Genomic DNA, 16,857 nt, shown 5'->3' on the forward strand with positions numbered 1-16,857 from the left:
GTGACACATTTGACCGCTGATGAAATTGCAAGAGTTGGCCGTGCATGTCAGGCAGGAATGAGAGAGAGAGAGAATACCCAAAGTCTGTGCTTGATTGGGGAAGAGTCTCCTCCTCATTCTGACCTTGAAGTCGTTTTGGTAGTCTCGGAGGCCCGCATGTCGTGATTTATGTATGCCTTGTCTCCCTGTCCCCCCTCCCTCCTCATCTTGGCCCCCTCTCTTCCCTCCCTCTCCCCTCCACTCCCTCCTCTCATACCCTTCCTCCCCTCCCTCCTCCTATACGTTGCTTCCCTCTCCTCCCCTCCCTCCTCTACCTCGTCTCCTTTTACTCCCTCTCCTCTCCTCCCTCTCCCATCCCCTCCCTCCTATACCTTTCCTCCCTCTCCCCTCCCCTCCCTCCTGTACGTTGCTTCCCTCTCCTCTCCTCCCTCCTATACCTCGTCTCCTTTTCCTCCCTATACATTTTCTCCCTCTCCTCCCCTCCTACTCCACCTATACCTTGCCTCCCTCTATTCCCCTCCCTCCAATACTTTTCTCCCTTTCCCTCCTCTCCCTCTTCCCATGCCTTTCCTCCCCCTCCTCCTCTCTCTCCCATACCTTCCCTTCCGTTCTTCCTCTCCCCACCTTGCCCTCCATCCCTCCCTGCCCCTCTCCCTATACCATTCCCCCTTGTCTTCCTCTCTCCCTTCCTCCTTCCCTCTGTATTTCGCTCCCTTTTCCCTCCTTCACTCCCTTCCTTATTTCCTCCTTTCCCTCCTGTATCTTGACCCACTTTCTTTCCCTCCCTCCTTTCCTCACCTTATACCCTATCGTGCCCCCCTCTTCCTTTCCTCCCCTATTTCCTCCGTCCCTCCCTCCCTCTGTACCTTGCTCCACTTTCTTTCCTTCCCTTCTTCCTTCTATAATATCTTGTCTCCTCCTTTCCATTCCTTCCTTATATCTTACCCCTCTTCTCTCTCCTTCCATGCCTTCCTTTTTTCCTCCCCTCCTACCTCCCTCCCTCCCTCTGTATTTTGCCTCACTTTCCTTCCTTCCTTTCCTATCCCCTTTTTTCCTTTCCTCCCCATATATCTCCCCCCCCCCCCTTTGTTTCCTTCCGTGCCCCACTTTTCCTATCGCCGTCCCTCCCTCCGTACCTTGGCCCCCTTTCCTTCCCTCCCTCTCTACCTTTCCCTCTCTCCTTCCTTCCCTGCCTCCGTATTCCTCAGTTATTTACTTTGGTATGTTTCGGTGGGACTGGAGGTCATTGATTTTTCCCTCCCTCCCTCCCTTCCTTCCTTCCTTCGTCCCTACCTCCTGCTCATCTTTTTTTTTTTTTTTTTTTTTTTTTCCAGTCCACTGTGCATTGTCCTATTTCCGCTATATATATTTTTTGTTTACAGAGGACTTGTCTTTTTTTATTTTTTTTTTATAGTTTCTTGATTATTTTCCTTTTCCCTGCTTTCCTTCGTTCCTACCTCCTGCTCGTCTTTTTTCTCCTTGTCTTAATTCTACTTTATATATATTTTTTTGTTTATATATGACATTCTTTTTCTAATTCATTTTTTTCCCATACATTCTTCCTTTCATCTTTTCTCAGTTCCATGCATTTATTTATCTTATTTTTTCCTTGTTCATTTTCTAATTCATTTTTTTCCCTACATTCTTCCTTTCATCTTCTCTCAGTTCCTTGCATTTATTTATCTTATTTTTTTCCTTGTTCATTTTCTAATTCATTCTATTCCCTACATTCTTCCTTTCATCTCAGTTCCATGTATTTATTTATCTTATTTTTTCCTTGTTCATTTTCTAATTCGAGTTTTTTCCCTACATTCTTCCTTTGATCTTTTCTCAGTTCCTGGCATTTATTTATCTTATTTTTTCCTTGTTCTTTTTCTAATTCATTTTTTTCCATTACATTCTTCCGTTGATCTTTTCTCAGTTCCATGCATTTATTTATCTTATTTTTTTTCCTTGTTCATTTTCTAATTCATTTTTTTCCCTACATTCTTCCTTTGATCTTTTCTCAGTTCCATGCATTTATTTATCTTATTTTTTCCTTGTTCATTTTCTAATTCATTTTTTTCCCACATTCTTCCTTTCATCTCAGTTCCATGCATTTATTTATCTTATTTTTTCCTAGTTCATTTGCTAATTCATTTTTTTCCCACATTCTTCCTTTAATCTCAGTTCCATGCATTTATTTATCTTATTTTTTCCTTGTTCATTTTCTAATTCATTTTTTTCCCTACATTCTTCCTTTAATCTCAGTTCCATGTATTTATTTATCTTATTTTTTCCTTGTTCATTTTCTAATTCATTTTTTTCCCTACATTCTTCCTTTAATCTCAGTTCCATGCATTTATTTATCTTATTTTTTTCCTTGTTCATTTTCTAATTCATTTTTTCCCTACATTCTTCCTTTAATCTCAGTTCCATGCATTTATTTATCTTATTTTTTCCTTGTTCATTTTCTAATTCATTTTTTCCCTACATTCTTCCTTTAATCTCAGTTCCATGTATTTATTTATCTTATTTTTTCCTTGTTCATTTTCTAATTCATTTTTTTCCTACATTCTTCCTTTCATCTTCTCTCAGTTCCATGCATTTATTTATCTTATTTTTTCCTTGTTCATTTTCTAATTCATTTTTTCCCTACATTCTTCCTTTCATCTCAGTTCCATGTATTTATTTATCTTATTTTTTCCTTGTTCATTTTCTAATTCATTTTTTCCCCTACATTCTTCCTTTCATCTTCTCTCAGTTCCATGCATTTATTTATCTTATTTTTTCCTGGTTCATTTTCTAATTCACTTTTTCCCATACATTCTTCCTTTCATCATCTCTGAGTTCCATGCATTTATTTATCTTATTTTTTTCCTTGTTCATTTTCTAATTCATTTTTTTTCCTACATTCTTCCTTTTATCTTTTCTCAGTTCCATGCATTTATTTATCTTATTTTTTTCCTTGTTCATTTTCTAATTCATTTTTTTCCCTACATTCTTCCTTTAATTTCAGTTCCTGGCATTTATTTATCTTATTTTCTTCCTTGTTAATTTTCTAATTCATTTTTTTCCTACATTCTTCCTTTCATCTCAGTTCCATGTATTTATGTATCTTATTTTTTTTTCCTGGTTCATTTTCTAATTCACTTTTTCCCATACATTCTTCCTTTCATCATCTCTCAGTTCCATGCATTTATTTATATTTAATTTTTTTCCCCGTTCATTTCTCCCTCCGTCCTATCTCCGACCCTTCATATTTTCTTTTTTTCTTCTTTCCTTCATTTGCCTTCACAGTTATCAGCTTATCTATTCCTTGCATTCATCCACCATCTTCCCTCGCTCTCCTTTCCCTCACCTGTCCTTCCCCTTCATTCTCTCTCTCTCTCTCTCTCTCTCTCTCTCTCTCTCTCTCTCTCTCTCTCTCTCTCTCTCTCTCTCTCTCTCTCTCTCTCTCTCTCTCTCTCTCTCTCTCTCTCTCTCTCTCTCTCTCTCTCTCTTCACAGCTATCAGTTATCTCCAATTCTTTGTATTTACTTACTATCTTTCCTCTTCCTTCTTTCCCTTAATTCACTATCTCCCTCCTCCCTCTCTCCTCTTTCCTCTTCATCCACTATCTCCTAACTCTCCTTCCTATCGCCTATTAATTCCTTTACCGTTTTTTTTATCTTGCTTCATATTTTTCCTTCGACACTCATCTTATCTATCCTTCGATTTCATGCACTTACCTTCCTTTCCTTCCCCCCCCCTCTCTCTCTCTCTCTCACTTTTTTTTTTTTATCTTCCTCGCCGGTCCTAAAGAGACGAGAAGTGGTGGGTCGTGAGTCAGGGCTCTTGAGGCGTTACTGTGTCTCTCTTGCCGTGTGTGTGTGTGTGTGTGTGTGTGTGTGTGTGTGTGGTGGTGGTGGTGGTGGAGGAGGTAGAGGGAGAGGGAAGGGGAGAGGAAGGAAGGAGAAGAGATGGCCGGAGGGTGGCAGCGAGAGTGGTGCTTCATTGATTTTCGACTTAGAAGGAGACAAGGTCGTTTAGCCTTAGCTGACCCCGAGGTGGTGGTGGTGGTGGTGGTGGACAAGGAGGTGAAGGAGGTTTATTGGTGTGAACTCTTTAATAGTTGTTGTACGAGTATATAGTTTGGTGTGACGTTATTCAGATGGGAATTTATTATGGTGGTGGTGGTAGCACTTGTAGTGGTGGTAGTAGTAGTAGTGGTAGTAGTAGTAGTAAGCAGACCAACACATATATACACACATTGCCCCCTCCCCCCCTCCCCTTCCTTCCCCTCTCCCCACCTCCCACCTTCAGACCATGCTTAGAGACAAGACAAAATACACCCTTGCCTACGATTGGGTTATCTCTCTCTCTCTCTCTCTCTCTCTCTCTCTCTCTCTCTCTCTCTCTCTCTCTCTCTCTCTCTCTCTCTCTCTCTCTCTCTCTCTCTCTCTCTCTCTCTCTCACACACACACACACACACACACACACACACACACACACACACATCCTTTCACACCTGTTTACCTGCCCCGCCAAACATCGCTGCCGTTTGACGTGTTTTCTCTTCCCCTTTATGTTCCCTCCTCACACTTAACCTTCCTCCTTACCTTCCTTCTCCCCCATCTCCCTTATCGCACCCCCCTTCTCCCTTACCTCTCCCCTTCTTTCTCCCTTACCTCCTTCCGTCTCCCCCATCTCCCTCACTTATTCCTTTAGCTCCCCCTTCGCCTGCCCTTCTCCCCCATCTCCCTTATTTCCCCATTCCTCCCTTCTCCCTAACCTCCCTCCTTCTCCCTTTCTCCTTTAACTCTCCTTCCTGGCTGCCTTGTTTTTTTTTTTATATTTCGTTTTGATTTTGCGATTTTTTCTTTTTGCATAATATTTCTTTTTTCTGTATTTTTCTTTTCATTTTTCATTTTTTCATTCGTTTGTGTTTTTCCTTTTGCTTTGATTTTTCTTTTTTTTTTCATTTCTTTCATTACAGATTTCTTCATTTCTTCTTGATATCGCTTTTTTTTTCGTTTTTGTTTGATATTTTATTTTTGTATTGTTATTTTTCATTCCATTATTTTTCTCTTCTCTTTTTCCTTTTTTTTCATTCCTTGCGTTTTTATTCTTTTCATTTCCCTTAATATTTTCTTCCTTTTGGTTATTTCTATATTTTTAATTTTACTTTGACCGACTGGTATCGTGTCATTGCTGTAGATCCCTTCTCTCTCTCTCTCTCTCTCTCTCTCTCTCTCTCTCTCTCTCTCTCTCTCTCTCTCTCTCTCTCTCTCTCTCTCTCTCTCTCTCTCTCTCCCCCCCCTGGTATATTTAGCCACTCCCAAAATATAAGTCTTTTCACTCAGTCTTTTCCTCTCTTTGACTTACCTTAACTTGACACCTTTCAGCCCTCACCTTTCTCTCTCTCTCTCTCTCTCTCTCTCTCTCTCTCTCTCTCTCTCTCTCTCTCTCTCTCTCTCTCTCTCTCTCTCGTGTCACCCTTATTTTTTTCATATTGTTGGTGACTGCCTTAATTTATTTTCCTCATCCTTTTCCTCTTTCTCCTCCTCCCTCCCCTCCGTCTTCCCCTTTAGATTTCCCCACCCGCTTCTTCCTTTTTCCTCTTTCCCTGTTTCCTAAAGTCTGGGGTATTTTCCCGTTTCAGGTCCTCACGGTGTATTCCCTGAGTCACTTTACCACTATCCTCATTAACCTTTGTACTACTCCTGTGCTACCTGTCTCCTAGTTATCCCCCCCCCCTCCTCCTCCTCCTCCTCCCAGGCCTCGTGTAGTCCTCCCTCGAGCCTGTTCTTCCCTCACATCCTCTCCTGCTGCTTCGCTTTCTTACATTTATTTTTCTCCTTTGATCATTGTGTCTTTCTTCTCTGGTATTATAAGACATTTTCGCTCACCACACCAGCTATTTCTGAAGTTCAAAGAGGGATCAGTTGTGTTTTCATGAGTGTTTCTTCAGGTTCACGGTACAGAGGCAGGGTCCAACTACCACCAGGGTCATAAAACTACACCTGAAAATGCCCACAACTCCTACGAAAGCCTTGTCAAATATGTGTTCTTGGACGGCGAAATGTCTTGTAATATGACCCTTAAGATCTCCCTCTCCCTCTTACAACCGAGAGAGCCCGGGTTCGATTCCCGGGCGGAGTGGAAAAATTTGGGCGGCTTTTCCGATACGCTACGCCCCTGTCCACCCAGCAGTGAATGGGTACCTAACCTAGCCTCCTTCTATAATTCCTTCTCCTTCTGCCTCTCTCCGGCATATGACCACAGATGTTGCGCCGACTGAACGAAACTTTCCAAACTTTTCCCTCTCCCTCTTTCCTATTTTTATCATCTGTATTTTGCTATTCATCAGATTCGTTCCTTCTAATATTGTGTCTTTCTAATCATTCTCCTCCCTCTCTACGTCTCTCAACCTCTTTTCTCTTTTTATTATATTTACTTTGTTATCCATCAGTTTCTCCTCTAGCAATTGTCCTTTCCTTATTCTCTTCGTCTCAAACTCTCCCTCTCCTGCCCATATTATCTCTTTTTTATTATTTTCCAGCTTCTCTTCCCTCTTCCTCCGTCTCCTCGCCTCACCTGTTTCATTATTTTTACTTTATATTGTATCGGATAGGTTTTCTTCATTATCTGTTCTTCTTCACGTTTCTCCCTTTTTTCTCCATTCCATCCCCATCATTTCTTCATCATTCATTATTTTGTTTTACTCATAAGATGTCTGTCGTCTTCCTCCTCCTCCTCTCTCTTCACCCCTTCCTTTCTCTCTTCATTTTTCTCCACTACTTACTTTCTTGTCTACTTTTTTCGTCTCTCTCTCTCTCTCTCTCTCTCTCTCTCTCTCTCTCTCTCTCTCTCTCTCTCTCTCTCTCTCTCGTTTGCCTCTCAGAACCCTTTTCATCTTCCCTCCCTCCCTCCCTCCTTCCCTCCATGCTCTTTTTCCTTTCTTAGCTCCCCCTCTCTCTCTACTTATCATCCCACTCACTGCCCCAATATCTCTCTCTCTCTCTCTCTCTCTCTCTCTCTCTCTCTCTCTCTCTCTCTCTCTCTCTCTCTCTCTCTCTCTCTCTCTCTCTCAAGTTCGCCGGGTTGGAATAACTGCTTTCAAGAACTTTTTTTCCCTCTGCTTTCCCCTTTATTCCCTTTTCCCGTGTTGCTGAGCCATCCCTTCCTCCTCCCCCTCCTATTTCTCCTCCTCCTCCTCCTCCTCCTCTCTTCAAGACCTCCACTCCCTAGCAACTCTCATTATCTGCCTGTGAACACCCTCCTCCCCTCACGTCTTCCCTATTTCAGTCACATAAGTGCTCTCTCTCTCTCTCTCTCTCTCTCTCTCTCTCTCTCTCTCTCTCTCTCTCTCTCTCTCTCTCTCTCTCTCTCTCTCTCTCTCTCACACACACACACACACACACACACACACACACACACACTCTCTCTCTCTCTCTCTCTCTCTCTCTCTCTCTCTCTCTCTCTCTCTCTCTCTCTCTCTCTCTGTCACACACACACACACACACACACACACACACACACACACACACTCTCTCTCTCTCTCTCTCTCTCTCTCTCTCTCTCTCTCTCTCTCTCTCTCTCTCTCTCTCTCTCTCTCTCTCTCTCTCTCTCTCTCTCTCTCTCTCTCTCTCTCTCTCTCACACACACACACACACATGCACAGACAAAGTAAGATACTCGAATCGTTCATATTCCTACCACCATCACCACCTTGGCCTTTATGCATACTATAACGCCCCGTAACAAGACATCGTTATCTGTTTTATTTTTTATTTTTTATTTTTATTTATCTAAGTGATGACGGAGGTCGTTGTCATAGATGTTAGTTCGCATTATCACTTTCCCACGTATGTAATGACTCATGCAGTTCCTGATTCTGACTTGTATGTATTTCAGGTTTTGAGAGGCGTAGTATTGATGTATTTCAGGTTTTGAGAGGCGTAGTATTGATGTATTTCAGGTTTTGAGAGGCGTAGTATTGATGTATTTCAGGTTTTGAGAGGCATAGTATTGATGTATTTAAGGTTTTGAGAGGCGTAGTATTGATGTATTTCAGGTTTTGAGAGGCGTAGTATTGATGTATTTCAGGTTCTGAGAGGCGTAGTATTGATGTATTTCAGGTTCTGAGAGGCGTAGTATTGATGTATTTCAGGTTCTGAGAGGCGTAGTATTGATGTATTTCAGGTTCTGAGAGGCGTAGTATTGATGTATTTCAGGTTCTGAGAGGCGTAGTATTGATGTATTTCAGGTTCTGAGAGGCGTAGTATTGATGTATTTCAGGTTCTGAGAGGCGTAGTATTGATGTATTTCAGGTTTTGAGAGGCATAGTATTGATGTATTTAAGGTTTTGAGAGGCGTAGTATTGATGTATTTCAGGTTTTGAGAGGCGTAGTATTGATGTATTTCAGGTTCTGAGAGGCGTAGTATTGATGTATTTCGGGTTTTGAGAGGCATAGTATTGATGTATTTCAGGTTCTGAGAGGCGTAGTATTGATGTATTTCGGGTTTTGAGAGGCATAGTATTGATGTATTTCAGGTTTTGAGAGGCGTAGCATTGACGTATTTAGGTTCTGAGCCGAGTGTTTTTTTTATATGTATTTGTAATTCTTGTATGCTCATGACAAAACAGGAAGCATCATTTAGTTATTACATTTGACTTGAACATATGGAGGTTACCGGGCGCTGTGTGTGTGTGTGTGTGTGTGTGTGTGTGTGTGTGATCGTTGTGTATATGGTTGTTGTAAATCAAACAAATATTTATGACAGAGCAAGGACAAATGGAGAGAGAGAGAGAGAGAGAGAGAGAGAGAGAGAGAATTTTAATACTACCACCTGATAAACATATTCTGACATTATAACCTTCTACCTTCCTCTCTCCCCCAACAGTTTAAATCTCGCCTCTATATGAGTCAGCAGCCTTGCCCTCCCTCCCATCCCCTCTCCCTCCCTCCTGTGAACGATAAAAAAGCCATCAAAAGTTTAAACTCAAGAAGATGACATTATTAGGTTGTGTTGCTAAATGTGTCGGCTCGCGCTTACCTCGCCGACACACACACACACACACACACACACTGAGCCATGTCGCATTGTTTGAGCCAGATAAGTAAGGTGATTCTTTTTTTGTGTGTGTATGTGTGTGTGTGTGTGTGAGAGAGAGAGAGAGAGAGAGAGAGAGAGTAAACAAAGGGGAAGTTAGCACGTAGATCCTGACCTTGATGGGAAATACCTAAGAAGGAGATGCACCTACATACCCAATGAGAGAGAGAGAGAGAGAGAGAGAGAGAGAGAGAGAGAGAGAGAACAAAACACTAAAGTAAGCGAATGACCACAATGACACACACAAAGACGAAACCTTCAGTGGAATACAATAAGTAGCACTCTTGGTTATTGAGCAGGTGGACAGGGGTATTGTGAGTCATATATATACCTTACGCTTAGCAGAAGGTGGTGTGGGTGGTGTGAGGGGGTAGGTGGTTTCAGAGGTCAGATTCCAATTTGGGCGAGTGGTATAGTCAAGTACATACACTAAATGCCTATATTCCAAAACATGTCCACGCTTAATTACACATTTGACAAGGCTTCCGTCGGAGTTGTGGGCATTTTCAGGAGTAGTGTTATGACCCAGGCGGTAGTTTGACCCTTCTTCTGTACAATTAGCCTAAAACACTCATGAGGACCCGAGTTATTCCAAAACATTTCCACGCTTAATTACACATTTGACAAGGCTTTCGTAGGAGTTGTGGGCATTTTCAGGAGTAGTGTTATGACCCAGGCGGTAGTTTGACCCTTCTTCTGTACAGTGAACCTAAAACACTCATGAGGACCCGAGTTGTCATTCTTGGCCATTAAAAACAGTTGATGCAATGCGGGGGTTGGAAGCAAGAAGACTATGTGCCGTATTGCTAAAAAAAATCGTCTCCAAAGTTCACCTATTTGACAAGGCTTTCCTAGGAGTTTGGGGCATTTCCAGAAGTAGTTTTATGACCCTGGTGGTAGTCTGACCCTTCTATGTGCCGTATTGCTAAAAAAATCGTCTCCAAAGTTCACCTATTTGACAAGGCTTTCCTAGGAGTTTGGGGCATTTCCAGTAGTAGTTTTATGACCCTGGTGGTAGTCTGACCCTTCTTCTGTACCGTGAACCTAAATAACCACTCATTAGAACCCGATTGATCCCCTCTTTGACCTTTAGAAATAGTTGATGTTAGAAGCCAAAGTGTCTCACAATACCGACCTATATACTCCTTGGTTGGAAGCGTCTGACAATACCAGTCTTTAAGGTCGAACGCTTCTCTAATGTAATCTGCTGCGCTTATTAAGTTGTTCTGGCCGACTGTACATTTATATTCCACGTCACGCCGCCTTATTCCTTGTGTGTAGAGGTGTGAGGGGAGCTGGTGGTGGTGTGGGTGGGGCTGTGAGGGGAGAGGTGGTGGTGTGGATGGGGCTGTGAGGGGAGAGGTGGAGGTGTGGATGGGGCCGTGAGGGGAGAGGTGGTGGTGTGGATGGGGCTGTGAGGGGAGAGGTGGTGGTGTGGGTGGGGCCGTGAGGGGAGAGGTGGTGGTGTGGTTGGGGCTGTGGGGGTGGTGGTGGGGGTGTGGTTGGGGGTGTGTGGGGGGTGGTGGTGGTGTGGATGGGGCTGTGAGGGGAGAGGTGGTGGTGTGGATGGGGCTGTGAGGGGAGAGGTGGAGGTGTGGATGGGGCTGTGAGGGGAGAGGTGGTGGTGTGGATGGGGCTGTGAGGGGAGAGGTGATGGTGTGGGTAGGGCTGTGAGGAGAGAGGTGGTGGAGAGCATGGGGCTGTGGGGAGAGGTGGTGGTGTGGATGGGGCTGTGAGGGGAGAGGTGGTGGTGTGGATGGGGCTGTGAGGGGAGAGGTGATGGTGTGGGTAGGGCTGTGAGGAGAGAGGTGGTGGTGTGGATGGGGCTGTGAGGGGAGAGGTGGTGGTGTGGATGGGGCTGTGAGGGGAGAGGTGGTGGTGTGGATGGGGCTGTGAGGGGAGAGGTGGAGGTGTGGATGGGGCTGTGAGGGGAGAGGTGGTGGTGTGGATGGGGCTGTGAGGGGAGAGGTGGTGGTGTGGATGGGGCTGTGAGGGGAGAGGTGGTGGTGTGGGTGGGGCTGTGAGAGGAGCAGGTGGTGGTGTGGATGGGGCTGTGAGGGGAGAGGTGGTGGTGTGGTTGGGGCTGTGAGGGGAGAGGTGGTGGTGTGGATGGGGCTGTGAGGGGAGAGGTGGTGGTGTGGGTGGGGCTGTGAGGGGAGAGGTGGAGGCCATAGAAGTAGAAACAGTAGTAGTAGTAGTTGTTGTTTTTGTTGTCAGTCGTCCATGTTGAGAGAGAGAGAGACTTAGTTTTGCTTTCCTAACGGGCATTTCCTTCTTCAAGTGCTAGCCTTTGTGTGGGGATGTGTGTGTGTGTGTGTGTGTGTGTGTGTGTGTGTGTGTGTTCGTTTCTAATACCATGAGGCAGCGTCGGGATTTTCCTCCGCTTTTATTTTTTTATTTTTTATTAGTTTCCTTGCCGCCATTGTCTTTTTCATTTCTTTCACCGGTTTTCAAGTTCATGCGTTTCCTTGAGACAGTCGTTTGATTCTCCTCATTTGACACGTTCTGTATATTCTTGTTATTTCTTAAAAGGAAAAAAAAGTTGATATCCTTGTATAGTTAAACGTGATTCTCTCTCTCTCTCTCTCTCTCTCTCTCTCTCTCTCTCTCTCTCTCTCTCTCTCTCTCTCTCTCTCTCTCTCTCTCTCTCGTTGCAAGCCCTCCTCATCCTAGCAAACTTGTGTATGCCAACTCGTGTCTGTGTATAGAAACATTAATGATAATAATGATGGTGTAATCATACCAACACTTCCTCGATTCCCGGATGCTCTGTGTAGTGTGTAACATTGTACGATAGTGTGTCACTGTGTGTGTGTGTGTGTGTGTGTTCGTATATTATAACATACGTGCATTAAAGTTGATGTCGAGTAGCGGAGAGGTGGTCGAGTGGCTGTGTGTGTGTGTGTGTGTGTGTGTGTGTTCGTATATTATAACATACGTGCATTAAAGTTGATGTCGAGTAGCGGACTGGTCGAGTGGCTGTGTGTGTGTGTGTGTGTGTGTGTGTGTGTGTGTGTGTGTGTGTGTGTGTGTTTGATCGTATATTATGACATACGTGCATTAAGTTGATGTCGAGTAGTGCAGAGTTAGTCGAGTGGCTGTGTGTGTGTGTGTGTGTGTGTGTGTGTGTGCGCGCCCAAATATGTCAGCCTATTGCGTGACTGGTGAATGTCCTCCCTTTTCTTGGCCTCCTTTCCTCTCCCTGCCTTCCATATCTCCTTCCCTTTCTTCCACTGTCTATTGCCTTCCCTCCGTTTAACTTCCTTTTCTTTTCTTCATTTTTCCATTCCCTTGTCTTTTCTTCCTTCCTTCAGTATTATATTTCATTTTCATCTTTCTTTCCCTTCTTTTCAGACCTCTCCCTTCTCATTATTTCCCTTACCACTCCTTTATTTTATCCTCGGTTTCCTTCTTTCTTTCCCTTCCTTCCTGTTCTCTTCGGATCCTCTAGTTTCCCTTCCCTTTTTCTCTTTTCTTTACGGGTGCTGTTGGGGATACTTAGATTGGTGTTGCTAGACGCTTCCACCCCACACATCAACTATTTCCAAATACCAAAAAGGAGGTCAATAGGGGTCTCATGAGTGTTTCTTTATGTTCATGGTACAGAAGAAGGGTCAAACTACCACCAGGGTCATACAACTATCCCTGTAAATGCCCCAAACTCCTACGAAAGCCTTGTCAAAAATAGGTGCTTGGGCTACGAAATATTTTATAATACGACCCTTTTAGTCTGAGCGTCGTAGATTGAGGCTTTGGCAGGGTGTTACAAGGCGCAGTAAGTATCAATCCTGTTATCCTGGGGCCGGATTCATCAAGCCACTACAAGACCGGTCGTTGGTATAAGTCTTAAGTAAATCTGTCCTCTACGAATGATCCTTTTGTTTAGACTGTTCCGATGACTGTGAATGAAGTACTGGCCTGGTCGACACTTCTTTCATTGCCATTGGAGTCGCCTTAAGATCAAGAGCGTTCCTAGATGATGGAGTTATCAGAAGACTTACCAACAACAGGTCTCGTAAGTGGTTTGATGAATCCGGCCTCTGGTTGGTCTGTTGGTGTGACCGTTGCTCATGACCCGGGCGAGAAAAGTCAATTCATTATTATTTTTCATTCGTTTTCTATTTCCCTTTGCCTTCCGTTTGTTTTCCCGCGTTTTTCTTTCCTCCTATCTCTTCTTTCTTCCCGTCATCCTTCAGTTTTTTTTTTTGTTTTACTTGTTTTATTTATGTAATCGTGTAATTGTTTGAGTCTTTGAAATAAAAAATCGCCATTATACGAGTCAGTTTGGTCCTTGCATCCTCCAGCTGACTTTTCCTTGGTGAGTTTGCGTTTGACCTCGATGGGGAAGGGAAAGGGAGAAGCAGAGGGCAGTCAGTCAGCACAAGACCAGACTCCATCCCCGCTCAGCTACTGGGGCAGGGGTCAAGGATTTTGGGCGGGAGACAACTTGGGAGGGCCTGTTCCTACTTATTTAGAGGCACGTTCATAGGAGGGCTGCCTGGAGGGAAGGGCAGAGGGTAGGCTTGAGGGAGGGATTTAGAAGGCCTTTGTAATGTTGCTGGAATTGCCACTCCGAGGGGGGTCATCATTGCCACAGGGCTGGGGCCACCCATGCTGGTGACGACCCGAGGCGATCGTCTTCGAGGAGGAGTAGGAGGAGGCAAGATTTGGGTGGAGGAAAGAAGCGGGAGTCTCTGGAGCACAGAGTGGGATAAGGGGGGCGGGGGGAGCAGAGCGCAGGATTGGCTCGGCTCAGGGGATTGAGTCTTGATGTTCTCCGCGCTGATGAGAAAGGCTCGCAAGGCCATGCACGTGCCGTTTCTTCAACACTTGAAATGCCCTGGAACGGCCCTGGCCTGGAATGCCTCGCTCTCTCTCCTCGTCGTGCACTTCTCCTAAGCGGAATTTAGTCCGAGGAAGACATTTTGGCAGCCTGCTGGTCCAGGACGTGGCGGCAGCATGTGTGTGCCCGCCGCTGCAGCAAGGCACGCGCCGGCACCAGGAAACTGTGCAGGAGTGCAGCCAACCCGGCGGCCCTAACCCCCGCCCAGGGGAATCGTTGATGTAATAACATTGAAAAAAGAGAAGAGTTGCTCCAGGACAAGAGCAGGGACACGTGTGCGGGCTGAGCCGCAGCGGGTGCAGCAGCCGGTGGAGGCGACGTGCCTGGCCAGGCAAAGGAACAGCCCGGCCGCGGCGACACATCCCGATGCTCTCCACGGCCGCCCGACAAAGGCAGCCTCCCAGTCTGTACCGCCTCAAGCCGCACAAGGCCGCCCCTCACTGCCTCATAACAACAATAACATTATCATAAACAACGGCATCATTATATAAACGTCATAAAGCTAAATAAAAATAACATCAAACTAAACAACAAAGTAACAAGGACAGCATCATAAACACCGCCGCCACCACCACCATCACCATCATCAACAACAACACAAGCCACTCTATAGCAGGTGGTTTTCCAGTCCCCCTTTCTACCGCAATTCGTAACCTAATCTCGACCCACCTTGTTATTGAATAATCTTGATGAGGTAAATAAAGAAACCTATTTGAAGATCCGGAGCCTCTGATGAAAGTGTTCTATATATTGTATCAGCGTAGAGGAGGGAGCCGTAGATCCTGCCGGTGTGACGTCAGAAGGGCGGCGGCGGCAGTGGTAGTGGTGGGGAGGGAGGGGAAGGGAGTGACGGAAGGAAGGAAGTGCGTGCTGCTGCGGCTGCCAGGAAGCTGGGGGGGGGGGGGGGAGAGAGAGAGAGAGAGAGAGAGAGAGAGAGCGCAGCCTCGTAAGTCAAGTACCCAGATGTAATACCAGAATCCATTAAATTAGTCCCCTGATAGAGACCACACTGTCACCGCCGTCCCAGGCCTTGGCGGGGTAAGAAGGCAAGGAGAGGATGCTTTGGAGGGGAGATAAAGGGGGGGGATGCTCAGAGTGGGGTAAGGCAGGAATAAAAAAGGCGAGTGGGTGAGGGGGAAATGGGGGAGCACGTCGTGGGAATGGGGGATATAAGGGGGCTTGTTTGTTGTCTTTCTTGTTGTGGGGGGATGGGGGGTGACGCAGTGGGGGCCTCCTGACACCATCACCTCCACCACTACCACGCCGCCGGAAGTGTCACATAGGGGGGTGGATGGGTAAGGGATGGGGGGGAGGAAAGGTGTAAACAGGAAGAGGAAAGGACCCCCCTCACCCACCCCACCCCACCCCTGTTCTCTCCCCTCCCCTCCCCACCCCTCGCCCTCAGTGCCTCCTCCTTCACCCACCGCCACCAAAACAATAGTTGCATCACCCGTAATCACAACCACCGTCATCCAAATAATAGTTACATCACCTGTCACCCCACTCCACTGCCATCACCCACCACCACCGTCACCCGAATAATAGTTACGTTACCCATCACCACCACGATGATCCCCGCTACAATCTCTAACACCCGTCACCTCCACTGCCATCACCCACCACCACCGTCACCCGAATAATTGTTACGTTACCCATCACCACCACGATGATCCCCACTCCAATCACTTCACCACCACTGCCATCACAACCACCACCACCGCCATCACAACCACCACCACCACCACCACCACCACCACCATTGTCAGTCATAACACATCACCACCCATAACTATCATCACACACGTCACTCCCCCATCCCAACAAGCTAGAGCACCAACGTATTCATCACATCACCCGTCACCACCCCATCACCACTACCGTCACCACCACCACTACACAGAGCTACACGTCTCCATCACAATAATAAACTGAATCACCAACTGTCTGATCTTAACTCTCACCATGCAGCTCTACCCCTGGCCCCCCACCTCACCACCACCTTCACCACCACCACCACCACCAGTGAGGATGTTATACGCGTAGGTGCTCATCCACGTGCTCAGGTGATGACGTGGCGAAACACTGGTTGATAGTGTTCTTTCCTCCCTCGCCCTCTCTCCCTCCTTACCTCCCTGCCTCCCTCCCTCACTCTCCCTCCTGCCCTCCAATTTAACCTCCCCGGCGGGCATAGCAGGTGGAGGTTAAACACACACACACACACACACACACACACGTGAGAGGTGGTAGGGCGGGATCTTGGTTGGGAGGGAGGAAGGAAGGAAGAAAATACCTTGGAGAGCATTCACCTGTGCCGGTATCCTTGTGGAGGTCGATTCATACCTCAGACATCCTTCCCCGTATCCTTAACGTATCCTCCCTCCTACCTCCTCCTCCTTACCTCCCTCCCTCTCCCCTACCTCCCCGGGTCTGTATTCAGCAAGCTATTATCCTTTTTTTCTTCATCTTTTTCGTTCCCACTCCCTCATTTTGTCCCGTAACATTCCGCCCACAATCTTCTTCCTGGTATTATTATTGTTATTGTTACGTTTCTTGGATGGTTCTTGGGGTAATGGACTTGATACTCGTAATTCCTCCACCTTCTCCACCTCTGCTTCCACTTCCTCCTCCTCGGGACATGACGTTTATGGCTTCCTATCTCCTGTAGGTTTTATTGTCCTTGTTTTGCGTCCCTTTACCTTGTTTTTGATTAATTAGTTTGTTGTAGTTTTAAAGTATAGTTTATTTAATCTTTTATTCGGCGCCACATGACCCTGCAGTTGAGGCGCCAAGACCAAACGTCCCAGTAATCTAATCTAATCTTCTTCTGCTTCCTTCTCCTCCTCTTCTTCCTTCTCTTCCTCCTCCTCCTCCTCTTCTTCCTTCTCCTCCTCCTCCTCTGCTTCCTTCTCCTCCTCCTCCTCCTCTGCTTCCTTCTC

At 45.9% G+C, this 16,857-nt stretch overlaps 1 long non-coding RNA gene across 7 annotated transcripts; it reads left to right on the top strand.

Annotated features, from left to right (window-relative positions):
• Positions 1-7,628: 7,628 nt before the first annotated feature.
• Positions 7,629-9,087, top strand: LOC126995390 (uncharacterized). Of its 7 annotated transcripts, XR_007750289.1 has the most exons (4): positions 7,629-7,974; positions 8,007-8,294; positions 8,327-8,390; positions 8,519-9,087. It is a non-coding gene; the product is annotated as an uncharacterized LOC126995390 (long non-coding RNA). The 7 variants fall into 7 exon arrangements; XR_007750290.1 differs by lacking the exon at positions 8,327-8,390; XR_007750293.1 differs by lacking the exon at positions 8,327-8,390 and having other exon boundaries at positions 8,455-8,520.
• Positions 9,088-16,857: the final 7,770 nt, after the last annotated feature.

Source organism: Eriocheir sinensis, chromosome 8 (genome assembly GCF_024679095.1).
Source record: "Eriocheir sinensis breed Jianghai 21 chromosome 8, ASM2467909v1, whole genome shotgun sequence".
NCBI classification, from domain to species: Eukaryota; Metazoa; Arthropoda; class Malacostraca; order Decapoda; family Varunidae; genus Eriocheir; species Eriocheir sinensis.